Here is a 19817-nt window from a genome sequence, read left to right on the forward strand (position 1 = left end):
TGTCCTATGGTGGAATTTAATCAATGTGAGTGTACTTATTTTTCCTATTTGATTAATTGATATACTACTTATAAAGACAAGGCTTTTTTAGTATCTTGAGAAATTATCTCATGGCTATTATGTACACATACTATTATTCTTCTGCATACTATTTTCATGTAACATCACTGAAAAGAGTTCATAAGTCAGATTCCACACTCACAAATTCAAATCTCTTTCATATTGCATCATTTGTTTTTAGTCCATATGCCAACCAGCCTGACTGCATAAATAAGACTATCACAGATGGCAATGGCAAGTGAATGATTGAGGTAGAAATTTGTTAATTCTGCCTCTCAAGGGTGGGATGTAATTTTGTATATACAGAAATCAGGGGGTTCATTCTATTCATATTTACATTGTTTAAAGGAAACACCACCCACTACATGTAGTGATCTGTGGCCACAAAATTGCTAACTCTTATACTCTGAGCATGAGCATATAAGTAAGGCATGGAAGCATAGCTGGCTGACTGCTTCTGCATTTTCGCATCTGCAACTAAAAACAGGTCCAAAAGGAAACTATGCCCAAAAGAGAGGTGTGGGAAGCAACTGACCATGAGCATTCTAAAGTACTGAGGAGCTTTCGCTATGCTATTAAATGAAAAGCAGAGATTAGATAAAGGAAAACAAAATTGTCCAACTTCCTCTATTTATAACCTCAGTGTTTATACCAGATCTAATAATAAATTATCAATTAAGATAAGATTACATTGTATCCAAAGGATATGATATCCTGGAATTCTCATAGTTGTTAAAATAAATTTCAATAAAGTCCAAATCTTTTCCTAGTCCTAGAGCAAGTATTTTTGACTGACATGTAATATTTCATGCCCTTATCAAAGGTATACCAAAGTATCATACAGTCTAATTCCATTTTTCCATGTTTTAAAACGTAGTCACCTTTTGCTAGAGGGTAGGAGGGAAGAGAAGTCCACAGTGCTCTTTGGAGGCTCCACTTAAGCTTGTTTTCCCTCTTCATCAAAATCTTCTGAAAATAGGGCTCTTTCTCCATCTTTATCGTGAAGGTAGAACTGCAGTTCTTGAAAGCCTCTCGCTGCCTTCTTTCCTGGCGTTCTTTGCCTCCCATCAGTCAGTGGAAAGAGTGCCCCCACAGGCCGTCATTAACCTGCCAATTCTGCCTCCAAAGAAGGAGGACAAGAGCTCACTAATTTGAAGATCAAAAAGCCACTTGTCCATTATATAATTGGAATGAAAGGCAAAATGTTGCCGTTCTGAAGAGCACAGTAATTACTAGCTGTTAATTGCTCTCTCGTGGTGGCTCACTTTTAATTAAAAAGAACAGCTCGTTGCAGGCCGATAAGCAGTGGTGGAGACCAGCGGTTTAATCAACAAAGCAGAAAAATTTGTTTCTGCCGCAGCCAACAACAGCTTGAGAAATCTTCAGATGTCCAATTGAGATTAAAAACTGTCTATTTAGTGCAGTCAGATTTTATTTTAACCAAGGAAATGACTATTTGAAGTCTTCCAATGTGAGTGTCCCCACCACATCCCCGCTGGTGCCGTGGGGACTAATCACGGGCTGGGGTTGTGATCACTCAAGTAAAGAAATTTAGCGACTTTCCTCTTGACTTCATCATTCTTGGGTAATTGGCCTGTCTGAGGTGAGTACTCTTTTTCTTTCTTTCTTTCTTTTTTTTTTTAAGAAAGCGCTTTAAAGTATGGAAGGCCCACAGACTGTGCATTTAATTACTGTTCATATTTCATGCAGTCAAACTGAATTTCATTTAAAAAGAAAATGATTTACCTATCTTAAAAAAATCTTATATGTTCTGCTTTGGGTTTTTTTTTCTTCCAGAGGTTATATATTTACATGCTCAAAAAATGTATTTAGGGCATCAAAGTTAATTCTGTAAGATGCTTCTCTGTCTTTTCCTCTTTCATCTAGCAGCCACACTTGAGAACTATCCTTGGGGGTGGGGGAGGGTGGAAGGGGAGTGGGGACATACTTGCGAGAAGGATAAGACTACATTTAGCTAAGAAGATTCCCTAGGTTAAGTGGGGACACTTAGTCCCAGTTTGGCCAGTACATCTCCAACTCTGGACAGTGTACACGCCCCCCCACCCCGCATGACTCTTTTCTTCTCCCTCTTCTTCTAGGTTATGGTATCTGGAAAGCTAATTGTTTTTAAAATTTGAATGTACTTCCATTTAACTGTCCCTCACAAGTCTCGAGCTATTTTTATGTCTAGTCTTTCATCAAGGAGGAAATACCGCTCTCTTCACTAATCATGAGAAAGATGTATCTCTTTGTTGTCTGGATCATATAAAAAATGGGTCTGAAGCACAATGCCAGTGATACAAACTGTTGGCCAAATATTTACCCTACGCATTGGGAAAGCATTAGTGCTAGTTGTCCCATATGAAGTGGTTTATCACTTCAGCTCAAATGTTACCTTTCAAAAGGTCTGTTCCTTTGCCAGCCACTAAAGCAAACTTCTCTTTCTCCTAAGACTTAAGGATATAGCCTACAAACACATGTATGTAAATGGGTAATTTAATTCAGGGTAATGAAAAATTAATCTATTGTTAGCTTAATTTGATAGTCCTTATCTTTTCTTTGAAAACACTGTTGACGTCAGGCTGATGGTGACTGGTACCCACTACTGCTTCCATGCCAATCTACTTAAAGGCATATAGTCCTCCCTCCTATTAGGGAATTCAGCAGTTGAGTCCTAAATTAACTTCTCTGCATTAAGAAAGAAGGGGTAGCGAAGGAAAAAAGAAGTTCTATGGGGTTGTTCTTTATCCTTCTCTTCATTTATATCCAAGAACAAATGGCCTACCATTGTGGAAAAAGCAGAATCCAATCTTAATTTAAATCCCAACTCTAATGTTTCTTAGTGAATAACCATGGGAAAGTTATATAGCCTCTTAAATTTCAGCTCGATCCATGGAGAAAATAACTCTTCTAAGGGAACGTTGCAAAAAATAAATGAAATAATATTTTGAACACAGTAGGTTCTTAGGAAGTAACAGTTATTCCTAAGGAATGTTGGATGCTGGTGGTATAATATACATGCTAATTCGAGAAGGGTCCCTCCTCATTCAGTCCTCTGTATACTTTCAAATATGGCAGGAGGATCTGGAGAAGACAATCCAGAATTGCTCTGTCGAGTATTGAAAATTCTCCCATTTTCTCTCACTCCTACACTTCATCACTATATATGTCACTAATTACTTTAATTATAGAATATCTGACATAGGGTATGGGAGGGACACAGTGAATCAGTGAATGACTCAAAGAGGAATTGATAGTGAATTCACTTTAATTGAAAGGTAGAACAGCAAAAAAGAAGAAAAAGAATTATTTTCTGAAGTTTAAGTTCCTGAAAATTTTCTCAGGATGTTAATGAGCAAAAGAAGAGCACGTGCACGCACACAGGCATGCACACACACGCACACACACACACACACACACATTTTGCCTGACTCCTCTTACCCAACTTGTCAATCCTGTAAGTTTGGTGACCTTATTTAAGATAAACCTAAGGGAAAACTATTATTATGAGCAACACTATTTTCTAATTTAAGAAAGCCATACAACTAGAATAATAATGAAATTAAATTATTTTTCCTAAAATAGGTACTTTCCTAAAGTACATATTCAAAGTTGTTGCCTCTATGATATAATATTCCTTTCTGGCCATTCTTCTACAGGAACTATTATATGGCTTCTTTTTTATTTCTCATTGATAATCAGGAAGCTTTTAAATCTATTATTGAACCCAATGGAAAATTCAGTGCCTTAGGTAGAAAATATTAGTCTTATCTTTATTTACAAAATAAACTTGAACCTACAGTCATCCTGCCTGTAAATAATCATGGAAATATCAAGTTATAAAGTTGAAAGCAACCTAGAAGAGTCTCATGCAAATAAGTACAAATAGTCACTAAATTCTGTACTCAGATAAATGACAAAGAGAACTGCTATTCATGTGCGTCAGGGTTTCATCTTTTCCCAAGGCTGAGTAGCAAACAGTCACCTATACAAGAATAGAATTTGGTATTAAAAAGTGAATGGCCCATTTGTCGGGAAAAGGCTCTCCCACAGGCTCCTGGCATGACGCTGAATAAATGCTGTCATTTCCCTGAAGTGGTGACTAAAGTAGACAAGTCTTGAAGGCCCATACAGCTTGAAGAGTATTTTTTCACGACTACTTTAAAAAAAAATGTTATTGTGGCAAAACACACATGATAAAATTTACCATTTTAACCATTCTTAAGTGTATAATGTAACTGTACAGATTTTAAGTGTATATTACAGAAAATAAAATGTACAAGTATACATTTTAAATGTACAATTAAGTATATTTACATTGTTGTACAACCACCACTATCATCCATCTTCAGAACTTTTTCATCATCCCAAACTGAAACTCTGTGCCCATTAAACGACAACTTCTTATTTCCTTCTTCCCTTAGCTCTTGGCAACAGTTATTCGACTTTCTGTCTCTATGTATTTGCCTATTCTAGGCACCTCATACAAGTGGAATCATACATTATTTGTCCTTTGGCATCTGGCTTATTTCACTTAGCATAATGTTTTCAAGGTTCATCTATGTTGTAGCATGTGTCAGAGTTTCCTTCCTTTTTAAAAAGGGTCCATAATATTCCATTGTATGGATATACCACATTTTGTTTACCTATTCATCTGTTGACAGACATTTAGGTTGTTTCCACCTTTCAACTATTGTTACTAATGCTGCTATGAACACTGATGTAACCTTTTAGCTGTTGTTAATAACGTTGCTATGAACACTGGTGTACAAGTATCCATTTGAGCCCCTACTTTCTATGATGACTTTTGAGATTCAGAAAGAATCCAGGCCAACTCCAAAGGCTATTGACAGCAGCCTTTCAGCATCAGGCCCATCTCCATTAGTTAAAAAGTCAAGAAGACAGGTACATCTCTCGACCGGCTTTGTACCATACCAACCAGCAGAAGATGCCCAAGAAATGTCTTCTAATAACAGAAAGAAGGTTCAGCCTCTTTGGATCAATTACATGTTAAACCTAAATCCTTTTATAGGGTGTGGGCAATCTCTGACACACACATTGTACTAGTTAAGGGCAAAAGCCAAACAATGTGTTTATGCATGGGCTTTTCTGAACATTCATCTTCCTGTGTCTACTCGAGGCACACAGACCAGCAGGCCAGGACGGCTGTAGCCAATTCTGATCATGGTGAACTCTTGAATTCACTTCACGATTGGAATGTGGAGGGGGGCTTTTATTTCCTACTTCCTGTTTCTAATTTTCAGGCAGCACCTGTCACCAGCAGTCTTGACTTTCACAGTTTTCTTTTGAGTCTCTTTGCTTTTTTTCTCATACTTGTTCTAAGGTTTATCAGAGGAAACACTTGCCCTCCCAAGGATGGCCTCCACGCTGTGACAGATTAATCCAAGTTGAGTGAACTTCCTTCAGACAGAGGACACTAATTATTATGAAGGCACTTAGAACACAATGCGAGCTGACATCTGACAGACCATTCCCTGCCAGCTCTGCATTGTCTTAATGTCAGACCCTGTCAGTTCCCAGCCTTAATTACATCCTGTTTACAAACATTAGGCCTGACTTCAGATGAAGCCTTAACAAAGGTTGACAAAGGTCAGGGTCACATTGCAAGGATGTTATCTGTCTGTACTCTCCTCCCGATAAACCAGAGGTAGAGGGCTGATTCGAGAGATAGCTTTCTGAGCAGAAAAATGCACTGTGGTCACTGTAATATCTAATCTCTGTGGACACATTTTCATCCAATCTGCTAAACACTGTGGCAGGGAGAGGGGGCCAAATGTAGAGGGCCAACTTGGTGCTTGCTTGTTATCTGAAATCCCCGGAGGGCAGACGTGGCAAAGGTGTTGGGAAAATCCTTCAGCAGGAAGGCGTAGTCACACTTTTGCCACTGAATTAAAAAAAAAAAAAAAAAAAAAGCATTAAAAAAAACAAACTCCAGTTAAAATGGAGAACTCTTTCAAAGATGACAGGCAAATTTCAACTAGTATACAAAATCTGATTTTTTTTAATCATTATTTTTGAAATGTTTTTATGATAGGGTCAATAAGCAGATTTTTCTTAAGCAAAATACTCTTTAGATTCATTTTTTGTACTAGATTTATAGATAGAACAACAAACTCATTCAAATCAATTAGACTTGTGTATTTTTGAATTTCAATAGGTTACATCAGTAATTAATATTATAATTGATCATTTTTTTCATGTTACGGCCTTAGTGATCATCTGTCGATCTCTATATTTTATAAACGGGAAGACAGTGGCCCAATGCTGTTGAATTATTTAACATACTAGGTCTTACAGCACACAGGTGGCAAGGCTGGGCTAGAACCAAAACCTCCTGTGCCTAGTCTAGGGTTCTTTGGAAGTATACACTTTTTTTTTTTTTTTTAGTATTCTTATGGAGTCTGGTATCTAGTTACTAGACATCTTTTTAATAACTTATTCATTTTGCCCTTTCAGCCTCCTACCTTAAGAACTAAAGAATTTACATTCTTTCTGTCTTAGAGGTTCCTATCTTCCAAAACATAGATTGCTTTAAATGTTCTTCTCTGGACACGATCCTCTAAGTCGTAAAATTCCCATAGTACAACAAAAGCACTCAGGAGATAAGTTACATAACCACTTAGGCCCCATTTGTTTCTCTCACATTATCAAGACTTCTACTATGCTAGGTCCAGATCATTTTCTTAATCTGCCTCCAGTACTTGCAATTTGTTCAACAGGCCTTCTCTCTAAATATACTCTTTACAGAAGTCATCTCCAGGTGTATTTATAACAACTTGGTCATAAGTGGTCGTTTTAGGTCCGTGCTACTTTGTAGAAATCACATCTTTTGGTCTCCAGGTCCTCACCTACACTGTCCTGCCATACCCTATGCTCTATGCTGTGGAGACTCACTTTCAAGCCTACTGCTCAGTCACTCTCCCAAGAAGCTCATCTGGCCCAAGAGTTTCAATTTCACGCTACCAGTGGGTAACTCTGAATTTTTAGGCTTAGTCCTAATTCTTCACTTCTCTTTCTTCTTCATCTCGGTGAGAGGCATCTACAGCACAGTGTCAAATCAAATACAGTAAGTCTAAAGAGCAAATCATGTCCAGGGTCTCCCCCAACACCTCTCATCTTGGAAAGAAGAAACACCATTCTCCTGATTCCTCATTTTACTTTTGAGTCAATCGTTCTTCTTGATCCCTCATTTTAATTTTCTCCATAGTGAGGAACCATGTCTTGTTAATTGCTTTGTCCAAAGTGCCTGTCACAGTACCTAGAACATAGTAGACCCTTATTAAAATATGATGCATGGATAAATGAGCAAAAAATAAAAGAATCAATGAAGGCATGGACAAATTTGGTGAAATCACTGAGTTTCTTTCTCTACAGCATTCCAGCTCCTCTTTTATACTTCCTCTTTCATGGCCATCTCCATTTTCAAGCCTTCCATCACCATGAGTTTGCATTACTATAAACCATAGTTTGTTCATTCATCTGCCTTAACTTCTCCATTTGATCCATCCTAACTATGGCTGGGCACAGGTAGTAACACCATGCAAAAACTAGTGCTTCACTCTTACCTGTAATACAGACCACTTGCAACAATCTTAGTGAATATTCTAATTTGTTATATAAAAATGTCAAGTAGCTCTAGGCCCAGGTCCAACTCCTGCCAAGTATGACTTATTTTGTTCCCCCAGGATGACAATGAAATGCTGTTAACTATCCTTTGACTATGATCCTCTGAACAGGTATGTACCCCATAACATTCTGTGGTTTAGACCAGATTTCCCAGCTTATGGGAGATTATGTCATTTGGGACTGAATCCAAGACTTGGCTTAAATAAAGAAGTATTACTGCCTTGCTGCTCATGCGTCGACCACATGCACAGAGTGAAGGCAGATGAATCTGCCCATCAAGTGTAATATGGAGCTCTCTGATGACAAAGTTGACTTATGGTAGTAAAATTGAGATTACAGTAAAATCGAACTAAAATCCTTAGGTGTTATAGTACTTTAACGTGCTTCACTCACTGGGATGAGCCTCCTAGTTCAGAAGATAGTAGCTACCAAAGGTTAAAAAAGTTGCATTCTAAGATATTTCCATTGTAAAGCTGCAAAGTTTGTGTTTGTTATGTCTGCCAGCTAGTGGCTGGAATGTCCAGTAGGAATTTCTAACAATTAGCGGAGGGAATAAATGTGGGGTGGAGGCGGGGGAAAGGGAGGAGAGCCAAGAAAAAAAAAATGAATGAAAGAATGAATTCTTTCCTGTAAAACCTTGTAGAAATGTGATAAAGCTGGCTTTTTTGTGTGCATTACTTATACATTTTAGTGCTAAGTACAGTTTAAAGATGGACCATAATCGTCTTTTATCCGTGTCACACTGACACATTAATGGTTCTATTTGTAAGTCTTAGGACAAGATCAATAATTGAGAGCTTTAAAACATTAGGCACACCTGCAACTTCTTCCCACCGCTGAAAAATAACTGCCTGCTCTTTTTTAAGGGGGGTGTTTTACTTTCATTGTATTTGTAACATCAGTCATATGCGCAACTCACTCTCCCATCAGAATTGGGTTACAGCCAGTGGCTAACGCCTCCGGAAATACAGACCTAATATTTCACAATAGCTCTAGGAGGGTCTGCAACCACATGCTTTACTAACCCAAACAAGAAAATCTAATTTTAGAGGGAAAAGAGTTCAGAGGGTTATAAGGAAACCATGTCAGTAATCTAGTACATACATTTATATTTTGGGGCATGCAAAAGTTCAGTGCTTAAGTGAACTCCTAAATTCCTGGTACACTCACAATAAGCTGCTTAATTCAAGTGCAAGGGAATCTTACCACAGGATTTCATAAAATGCAACTTTTCCAAACAGAAAAAAAAGACACTAAACAACCAAAAATTCTACAGCTCTTAAGCAGAGAGTCAAAGAAAAGATATCATTTTACAAAATAACTTAGTTTGCCAAGATGATTCTGCCTCATTCAGTGGTTGGGGGCGTGAAGAGTGACTAAACGGTTTGGCATGCAAGGAGTCAGGAACATGTGAAAGCATACACTTTGAGGGTACAAAATTAAACAGGAATCCTCAGCACCCACTGAAAAAGGAATCAGGATGGTTGGAGAAGCAACTGTGTCGACACTGACCATTGAAGGCTTGAGTGCCAAAATCTTTCCTTTCATTCAGATATCTGGACCCAAAGTAAAATATTTTTTTTAATTTAAAACAATGCTAGGTTTGATCGTAAAAATGTATTGTGCATGGGATAGGTCAACATGCTGTCCTCATTCTCTTCTCAGAACCTCGAACAACATCCAGCACATAGCAAATGCCCAGTGAATGTTCGTTCATGGGATGGGCGAATAAATGAGAGAATGCAGCAGGGGCTTGAACGTTAACTTGGCGCCTTCTATGTATTATATTTTAAAGGAATCTCTTTAAAATATATGAGAGCCAGTTTATTTTTAAATCAACTTTTCCATAATATACAAATCAACTCAGAAAATAAATAGAAATAAGGAATATAATTTTCTTTCTTGCTGGTGAGCTATCAAAAAATTTTTTTTAATCCCAATAGACACAACGATGTATAATTCTGCCTTAAAAAAAGAAAAACGGCTGTCCACAGAAGCTCCACCCATATCCCACAACTGGAAGAGCAGCTGCCTTCCGAGAATGACAGGAGGGAGCACCAAGTAAAGCTCCTGCCCAAAAGATCCAACTTCGCCTTTCATTCCACCATAGCAGCAGCTCTCCTCTGGTCCTTTGGGTTAAAGGTGAAGAATAAGGGAGGAAAAAGTAAGTGAGGTCTGCTAGGGGACTTTGCCATAGGCCAGATCCTGAGGAACGATATTATTTCATGCTCCCGTGACAATCCTAACTCTCTCACTCCATTATGTTTGCCCAAGTTTCTGAGCAGCTGGGAGCTGGCCATTTCCCATAGGGCCAGCAGCCTAGGCAAATAGCAGTCATCATTGATTGATGCAAAGTAAATATTCAGTTCAGCCATATAAAGTACATATTATTATCACCATTTTACAGAAGAGAACATTAAGGCTAATCTATTTAGCAGGTGGTGAAGTTGGGATATGAACCTCAGTTCGTCTGACACTAAAACATGAGATTTTTTTCCACCACCCCACTTTGCCTCCTGGGTCCCTGTGCAGGCTCATACTCCAGATGAGAATGTGGTTATGTAAAGAGGCACTCTCTTCCATGTTCAAACTTGGCATCATTTTTAGATTAAAATTCTTTATATATATGGGCTTAATAATTTAAGCCTAATGGCTTAAAATTTGAAAAAACTAAAATATCACAGAGTAACAAATCATAGAAGTCTCTCATTCCACCATACACTACAGAGGGAAACTTCTTTGTAAGACTATCTTGCAAGCTTTATTTGTACTTGTGAAAATAAATATATTGTATTAACATTACATAGTACTTTTCCGCTGAAAGAGTTCAAAGCATTTTTCCAATGCCAATTTTGGTATTTGCTTGAGGAAAAAAAAAAAAGCTAAAATATTATAGACAAACTCTAGGAGGCATCTCTTACATAATTTCACTTCCTTCTTCCCCAAAGAATGTAGGCATCTCAAAATAAAACACACATCAACACTAAAACTATTCAAATAGAAGACTAAAATTCATGGAGAAGTACAAGAAAAAATATATATATATGGCTACTACCATTTGAGCACTGAATTTAGTATTCAGCTTCTTGAAAAACAAAGTAAAAAGAAAAAAATGGGTTATATATAATTCTCATTATCCAATAAAAGGGCTTTCTGTGAATTGTTAAGAAACTCTGATTAAGCTATTGGATATAAGATACCGACTACCACTATTTTATAAAAAATATAGATAACCTTCATGTGACATTATTAAATAGACCCTCAACCAAAGCTAAAGGAGCATCATTAAAAATAAAAAATGTAATTTGTTTCAAATGCAATTCTATTTTTGTTCTACATGGATCCTATCTGATTTTTACACCAAAGAATAGTATATTTAATTCCTTCCACCTTTTTCAGTATCTTTTAGTTGTCTGTACATCTTTAGCAATAAAAGTCCATCATATTTTTTAAGGTGACATCTATGGATCATTTCCTATGTAACCTTAGCTCTGTGCTAAGCATGCATTCTCTTGACTCAGAGACTCAGGGCTACTAAAGATCTTACCCTCAGTGTCAGAACCACATGTGGCAGGCCCAGGAGTCCAGCCTGGTTCGTCTGATTCCAGAACCAAGCTTTTAATCACCATGTCATGAATCCCCTTCTGTAATCGGTTTACTATAAGGGTGTGCAACATTTTTATCTATATTTCCAAAGTCAGATAAAAACATCTTCCTGGGGAATTAATATTTTCCTTAGATCAATTCGTCATAGGCAAGCTTACAGAAGAAATCTGGACACTAGTTGCTTTTGATCAGGTAAAGGATCTGAAATCATAACCCAATTTTTTTAAACTTAAGCAACAACAGACAATAAATACTGCAATATGTGGGTAAATGAAAAGAGTCTATGTGGATGGTAGGAAGTTATATATGTCATGGAATAAGCAATAGGAACTTTCTCTTCAGGTTACCAATCAACCCAAAGTCAGTTGAAAGTAACCAATTGTCATCATGGATAATGTTCTAGATGAAATCTAGTGGTCAGAGCAAACACCTAAAATACCTTGGACCACACTACAAAAACCCAGAAGCAATTATCACTCATCATTGCCCTGGCAAGAAGCTCCAGGGAGACCAAAGACTGAATGAGTAAAGGGACCACTATCACCTCTTAAATCTTGGCCGACTACTTCCAGATGAGCTATTTGGCATACTGAGGAAATGGAGCTCAGAAATCTTGCCCAGATGTTGAATTTCAGCTAGAAATCATCAATAGTTGGGTCCATGGTCTTTTAGTTTCATTTATAAGACAATGGATTTTTCCAAGCATGGTACTTTGCTACTACTTTTAAGCAGATTGTATCTTCAAAATTTGTTAAGACTTACCCAAAATGGCCCAAGCATGTAGACATTTTACACTATGAGAAAAAACAATAGCAAGAAAAAAAAAAAAAATAGTTTGTCTCAGGGCAGTTATCCAGGGGAAGGAGTGTCCTCCAAGGCTTACACAAATAGATTCTTCCTCTCTCTTCATCAAATCAGCCTACAACACACTCTGAACTCCAAAGTTTTTCAATAATTTGTTAGACAAAAACGCTAAAGTTATTGCTCTTTTCAAAACATTCCAGTAGAAGAACACCTAAGTCACAGTTGATGGCAGCTGTTTCTCATAAGGACATTCCCCAAAATAATAAAAGCCCAAGGATTTCCATCCATGGCTTTAGTCACATTATATGTAAGTACTAGAGATTCAAAAATTAAAAACACAGAAATAGTACTTGCCCTCAAGGAGTTTACATTCCAACAAAGAAGTAAGAAAATGAACATCAAATCATGCATAGCTATTTAATTAAAATTATGATAAGAAAATTGCTGACAAATTTAGTCCTAGTGCCCTCCAATACAATTTAAAGGAGCCTAGATCCCTGAGAGAGGAAACAATAAGATAGGGTGAAGCAATAAATTGCCAGTTATCCAAAAGTATCCCTGTGAAAATACTTCTAAAAATAAAGTTTAGAAGAATTTTTCCTGGGATTCTCTACCTAACCTCCAATTCTAGCAACTGGACTCTGTTGAGTCTGGTCACCAAAGTTGAAATGGCAACCCAGCCCCCATAAATTTAAAGCCCTGAATATATACAGATATATGTGTACTGTACTTTTCACTCTCTCCTGGTTTTTTTCCTTGCCAATTTCACATTTTATTGACATCCTCATAACAAGTACAGGAATGGCTCTGTCTTAAACTTGATAGCCAGAGTGGTGAAGTCGACTTTTTTTCTGTGTCCTTTCTATAACTAAAAATTAACATTAAAAGGAAATAAGAGCACTTCTTTCAGTGTAGAATCAAGGCACATCTTAAAAAGAAAAGTAGAAAAATGTTTGTCTAGTTTTAAAACAACTGCTATGATCTAGCCTGAATTTTAAAATCATAGAATCATATTACATTAGACTTTGAATAAATCTTAGAATGTATCTCATTTTATACATGAAGAAACTGATAATGTGCTATTGATCTGTGAGGATCTCAGTCATTTAAACCTTGAGATATTGAATGTGATGCATATCAAAGTTACATGAACTTTGACATGAAACCACTGGTAGAATGGAAAATATCTAAATACACCAAATTGTGTGCAAATATACAACTATGTATAGTTACAATCAAATTAGCTGGTAAGTCACTACTCTCCAACGTCAGAAATACAAAAGTAGCTCTGCACGGAAATCACTGCGGCTGTTATACCAAGTAAAACAGCGCCTGCCCCTTGGCAGACTCCACTTCTAGGAAGAGCCCATCATAAGAAAAGATAGGGGTGAGGAGGATCAATATGGCTCCTTACCCCAACAATCACCTGCTGAATTAAATGAAAAACACTCCAATGCTATTTGGAATTTAAAAAGTAAAAGCTTAGGAATGACTTTGCCCATTTTTTTTCTGCTCATGATTTTGACTGCTCAGCCTCCATTCTCTGTCCTTCTGGTAACAGCAGCTGTTTTCCTTTAGATAACCTCTCCTTTCCCATTCACAGACCTGTTGTTCAGGTGAGGTTGGCTCCTTCCTATCTCGTACCAGACTCCAAAAGAGAGCACGTGACCAAAGCCTTGCCAATAGGAATATTTCACCCCTTGATTGCAGTGATTGGTTTAAGGTTGGGTATATGACCCAAGCCAGGCCAATGTCTGCATTCTCCAAGAAGCAGTGGGAAAGAAAAGAATTTTTCTTGTTACTAGCTGAGAGCTTCCTGGATTCACAATAAAAAGAGAGCCAACAAGAAAATGAAGCCAACACAGAAGAAAGCAGAAGAGAGAGGTGGAAAGAGTCTGAGACATAATGACTTCACCGAATCCCTGGATTCAGTAGCTGCCCTCAACCTCTCAATTACCGGCTTCGGTAAAATCTCCAGGTTTTGTTTTTTCTTTTCTAAGTAAATTGGAATTAGATTTTTCTGCCTTTTGCAAACACAAGTGTCCTGACCAATATATCCATCTCCTCAACCCTGTTCCCTCCCCAGTCTCCTCTATCCTTGGCCTTCCAGTACAGTGAAAGAGACACGAGGGGTCGGAAGACTGGTCCTGGGTCCACCACTTCCTTGAGCCACAATCTCTCTAAGCTGCAATTTCCTCATAAAAAGAGGTAGAGCCTACATCTTTTCTATCTAATAGTGTTAGGATGGATCTTGCCTTGAAGGGTTTTGAGGACCAAGCCAGGTCATTAATACAGAAGCACTCTGTAAACATATAATGTTTCAAACACAAAATGTAATTATTGGCTAAGTTTTAGAATTCTCTCGTTCCTCATTTTCGTTCTTTGGTCCTTCTTCCATTTTGTTAAATAAGAATATGAGTCACTATCTAAAAGGTTATGTTGGCCAATTGTCTATTTTTATAAAAATTTAAAATCTTAATTTAAAAAAAATACTGGCTTTGTAGAAAGTGGGAGGAATGTGTGGCTTAGTGGCTTAGATGTCCAGCAAAATAAGCTTTAAATCCCAGCTCTACCACTCACCCCAGCTGTGTGATTCTGGCCAAGTCATATAATCTCTCTGAGCTTCGGTTTACTAATATGTTCAGCAAGGATAAAATCGCCCAATTTCATGGATGTCTGTGACAACTGAAGTATATACAAAGGGTCTGGCAATAGATGAAGCTCCATAAATGGGAGGAATACTAGTGATCATTGTTATTACTAGCAAGAATCACAGAGACATAGGGTTACATCTAAAAGGTGGATGGGGCTGGAAGGATGAGCCAGAGGGACCAGAGACCACTATAACAGAAAAGACTGATGAGTCTCAAAGGCCTGAGCTGGCTGAGTCCAGAGTCCTGGAATCAGAGGGTCAAAAACAGCAATACTATTTCTTGTTCATAACTCATACTATGCCTGCTGCCCTAATAGTTTCTGAGACACTGCACTTTGAGCTCCTCAAGCTCCAGGTGTGTGCCTTGATTATTTGTGTATGCCTGTTCCTTAGCAAGCACTCAGTAAACGCTCACTGTGATTTCTGGACATGATGATCTCTTGTCCTAAAAGAAAAGCTGCCTCCACATTTTGGTGTTCATTTCCAAAGATTAGAAAACCAGACAAAATCCATGATGAGTATGTACTTTTTCACTGGAAGAGAGACCCATAAGTCCTTTATTGTGTGGCTAAGTTGGTCTCCCAAAATGTTCTCACACATCTCCAGCTCCTCTAGTGTCTTCAGATGTATAGGAGATTAATCTTCTCGGATGTGTGGTTCAGACCAGTGTAGTACTGGCATCATCTGGGAGCTTGTTAGAAATGCAAGTTATTGAAGCTACGCAGGGTCAGGCCTGGTTAGTACTTAGATGGGAGACCATCTAGGAAGACCAGGTGCTGTAGGTGAATAAATAAATAAATAAATAAATAAATAAATAAATAAATAAATAAATAAATACATGCATGCATGAATGAATCAATGAATAAATGAATAAGCAAATAAGGGATTGTAAGCTGACAAGGTCCTTGCTTGCAATCTGTGAGGTCAATCAAGTGTTGCCTCACCTAAAAAAAGAAAAAGAAAAAGAAATGCAAATTCTCAGGCTCTTTCCCAGACCTACTGAATCAGAGACTCTATGCCTAAGACCCAGGCATCTGTGTTTTAGCAAGAGCTCCAAGGATTTGGATGCACATTAAAGTTCGAAAAACACTTCTCCAGATAGGACCTTAACATCTTCATTTTTTAAAAGACATGCAAGTAAAATTTCCAGCATTTCCATGTTGAGGGGCAAGTAGAAGTTACATTTACAACCTAACTCAATCATGTGGCTTCATTTTTATGCTTCCTGTGGCAAACTTACTCAAAAATATTTGTTAAATACATACAATACAAAGATGAGTAAGATCACAGTGTCTGACAGTTAAAGAGCTTTAGTTTCTTTTCTTAAGGGATCAATGAGTCAGCTGCAGACTCTATATTGCCCTCCGAAGTGTATGTGGAGTTTATAAGAACTCTACATTTGTATTGCACCCATTATTGATATTATGATAGACTGAATACCCATCTGCCATGGTTTACAGGGGCCAAACCTGCTGCTCCAAAGTACAGTAGTCGACATGTGGTAAGAGAAGCCAGAAAAGTAAATAAAGTCCTTCTAGGATCCCCAGGCACTTTAGTCCTGGGCATTCAGAGGTCACGTGCGATCATATTTATGTGAATTCGAGGACAAAAAAGTATGATAGTAGTATAAAGTATAGGTATGGCTGGTATAAACCATTGTGGCAGAAGAAATTTTAAAAGAAAGCTTATGTAATGTAATCAATCTTCCGATGTATGTGACAACTCCCTAGACCTGGCCAGATTTTCTAAGTAGTATTCAGAAATAGTGAGTGTTTTTTAGTAAATTGACATACACAAATTACTCCACCCCTTCATACACTTGTGAAGATCTGATATTTAGTGCCAGATCCAGCATTTAAAAATTTAAAAGGAGAGAACCCTGATTAACTGTGTTTGCAAGACTTCCCCAACATAATAGATGTCAGGAGACAAGTATGACATCACATTATAAATAAATTTTTAATGGGCATCACTTTAAAAAATTAAAATTAAGATCAGCCTAGCTAAGCTCTTTTATCTTTTTTTAACAGAAAATTAACCGAAAAAAAAAAAAAAAAAAACCTGATGATAAATGTAAACAGAAAGTAGAAAGGCATCCAAAAGCCATTTGCCCTTCCGGACTGAATCAGGCAAAAAACACCATCGAGGACCACATAAACACCTGGGTCCTGAGTCCTGAGAAGTGCCTAGGTCCTTTAAAAAGAGGCCTTGTCCATTCTCTAGATTTCACAACCTGGTTTTGTGGGATAAGAAGAAAGATAATCCTCAAAAAGGATCAGTGAGTGCATAGCAATGGCATTCCAGAGAAAATTCACCATCAACGCTCACCACTGCAGGTAATCGCACACACCCTCCTCCTCCTCCACACCCTGGCTCCGAGGGAGACCATCTCCTTTTGAAGAGAGGGGAGAGCCAGGCTTAATATGCCCTGTTGCAGATCAGATATTGAATTCTGCACTATAAATATACATAATGAGAGACTAGGTACTTGCAGCTACTACATTGGTCTAAGTACTTAGCCATTAATTTGGAAGCATGAAGCACCCCTGCATACCTACTCTCAAGCTTCTTCAGTTTATTATCATACAATATAAGAAAATATCCTAGCCAGAACCCCCAGGAAAGTTGCCAGATTAGCATATAAAAATTTAGGGTCCGTCGGTCATATTTGAATCTCAGAAAAATAGTGTATATATATATAAATATACATATATGTTGTTTATCTGAAATTCAAATTTAACTGGCCATTCTGTGTTTTGTTGAAATTTCGGAATTTCTGTCTTGGAGCTAAATATTAGCCCAGGCGGAAGAGAATATGGGAAATGTGGATACTGAACTTTTTAACGTGCACAGGGCCCCACAGATTGTACTGTGCCTACTTTACAATTTCTCTGTGAGGTAAGACCAAAGTCCTTAATCCCCACTTTACGAGTATAGACTCTGAGTTAAAGAATTGCACAAGGTTACAAAGCAAAGTAGAAGAGCTGGGATTCACATTAAGATCCTCCAGCCTTTTTTCGTGGGGGCTCTGTCAATCACTACACTAAACAAACATAAGAGAAGGAAGAATTTAAGAGACTGGCTAGAAAGCATTGCTTTAGCAAGCAAAAATATCTAGTGCAAGCATGGACACTCTTTTCTGTTTTCACGCCTAAGTAAGCAATCATCTGTCTGTGTTCTTTACAGGCTGAGAGTGGCCATTAAGAAATGAAAGCGAGTTTAGATTTCACCAGTATGTTTGGATTTGATGACATTTTGCATTTCAAGAAACCAAGGTCAGCTCAACCCTTTTAGCACTGGGACCCAGATACCACCATGATTTAAGCAAACTACCCCAGTGAATTTAAAGGTAAGTGGTGGGATAATTGTTCACTGCCTCCCATGCTTTAATTTGCCAAGGACTATCTTTATTTATAAATCTATTAAAGAGAGCTCTGTTTCACTCTACAAAATACTAGCAAGCTGAAATGAAGTAGAATTTATTCTTGTGACCATGCTTAGAGAATAAACTTGGGTATCATTGGTATGTTAACATTCCCAACATTAGCTGCCTCTTGCATGTGCCTTATTTGTTAACTCCAAGCAAAGCTATAGTCAGAAGAACTCTAGTTAGAAAATTATTGAAAACTGAACCTCATACTTCTTTTTTTAAAAGACATATTGTACAATTAATCTACCGTTGCTAACACATTACAAATTCAAATCTTGCTCTATTTGCCCACAAAATCAAATGTTCCCCATATTTGTCATGTCAAAAGAAACTAGTTGAAGTTCTAATATCACAGAACCAAACTAATATTTCTCATGTGCTTATTTTATTCATTTTTAGAAGCTGTGCAAGGAGGAACAATTGCCTATGACAACTGTCTGTGAAGAATATTGTCAGAAATTCTGAACTGCCCCAGAGCTGTGGCAAGGAAGTCCAGAGATTATTATTGGGTAATGACGTTGGAAATAAAAAAGTATATAGTATTACAGCATTGAGCTATTAGAATAGAGAATCAATTCAAGGAGACAAGCAAAATTTATATACTTTATTGATTTTAAATTTTACATGCTCTGCTATATGAGTAAATCTTTTGTAGTAATTCTGCAGCTTTGAAACATTGTAAATAATAGGGATTGTGGGGAGTTCAGAAGAGCCATTTTTTCATACAGAAAGTATATAGCCTTTAATGCATATTAGAAGAAATTGGGGTAATCAAATTCCTTAAAGCTAACTTAAGTCTGAGCTAGTGCGGTTTGTTTTTTGTGTTTTGTTTTGTTTTGTTTTGTTTTTTTGGTCTCCAAAGGGTGAGCATGTATCAGGTAGTGAAGTAATTCCAGGTAGCATTGTACTTAAGAGAAAGCATAATTAAATTGATCCTATTGTATTACATAAATCCAACATATCCTGTGTAAACTCAGAAACAGGTGGCTCTTTGTAAAAAGTAGCTGGCTCTTAACCAATTGAAGTAAAGTTTTCTCACACAAAAATGTATACAGGAGGAAAACTGAAACAATGGTTGACTCAGGATTCCATAATCAAGAAGCAGATTGAATTTGAAATCACGTCTGAGCGTTCAATGTACCTGACTCCAAAAGCCTCAGCACTGGGCAATGGGTGAATCTGTTTCCAGACAGGCATCTAAGCAAGCCAGTCAGGTTCCTAGAGCCTGACACCTTTATTAAAAATAATTGCAGGCTGGATAATTTATAATTTTCAATCATATATGTAATACAGAAAATGACAGACAGCAAGGGGGTGGGAGGAGTTCTATATTTTTATTGCAATGAGCCTGACTGACACTTAAGAAAACATTTTGACACATTCAAGTGTGAGCAACAAATCTGTCCACAGATTCATAAGCCACATGTTTACTTAAAGAAGGCAAAAAATGGGGATCAAAATCCCAAGTGCTTAAGTCCATAAAATTCCCCAAGGTGAACTAGCACCAACAGAGTACATTCTGACCTTCTTAAGATGAGTAAAGATTATCATTTTTTGCATCTGTACACTGTTTTTTTTAATTTTGAGAAGCCTCAGATTCATCTTTTCAATATTTAA

The 19817-nt window shown here is 37.5% G+C and overlaps 1 long non-coding RNA gene across 1 annotated transcript; it reads left to right on the forward strand.

Annotated features, from left to right (window-relative positions):
- Positions 1 to 1558: 1558 nt before the first annotated feature.
- On the forward strand, positions 1559 to 18776 carry LOC120604363 (uncharacterized). The gene is made up of 4 exons (XR_005653315.1): positions 1559 to 1663; positions 7767 to 7817; positions 17957 to 18119; positions 18600 to 18776. It is a non-coding gene; the product is annotated as an uncharacterized LOC120604363 (long non-coding RNA).
- Positions 18777 to 19817: the final 1041 nt, after the last annotated feature.

This window comes from Pteropus medius, unplaced genomic scaffold (assembly GCF_902729225.1).
Source record: "Pteropus medius unplaced genomic scaffold, Ma_sr-lr_union100, whole genome shotgun sequence".
Taxonomy (NCBI): Eukaryota; Metazoa; Chordata; class Mammalia; order Chiroptera; family Pteropodidae; genus Pteropus; species Pteropus medius.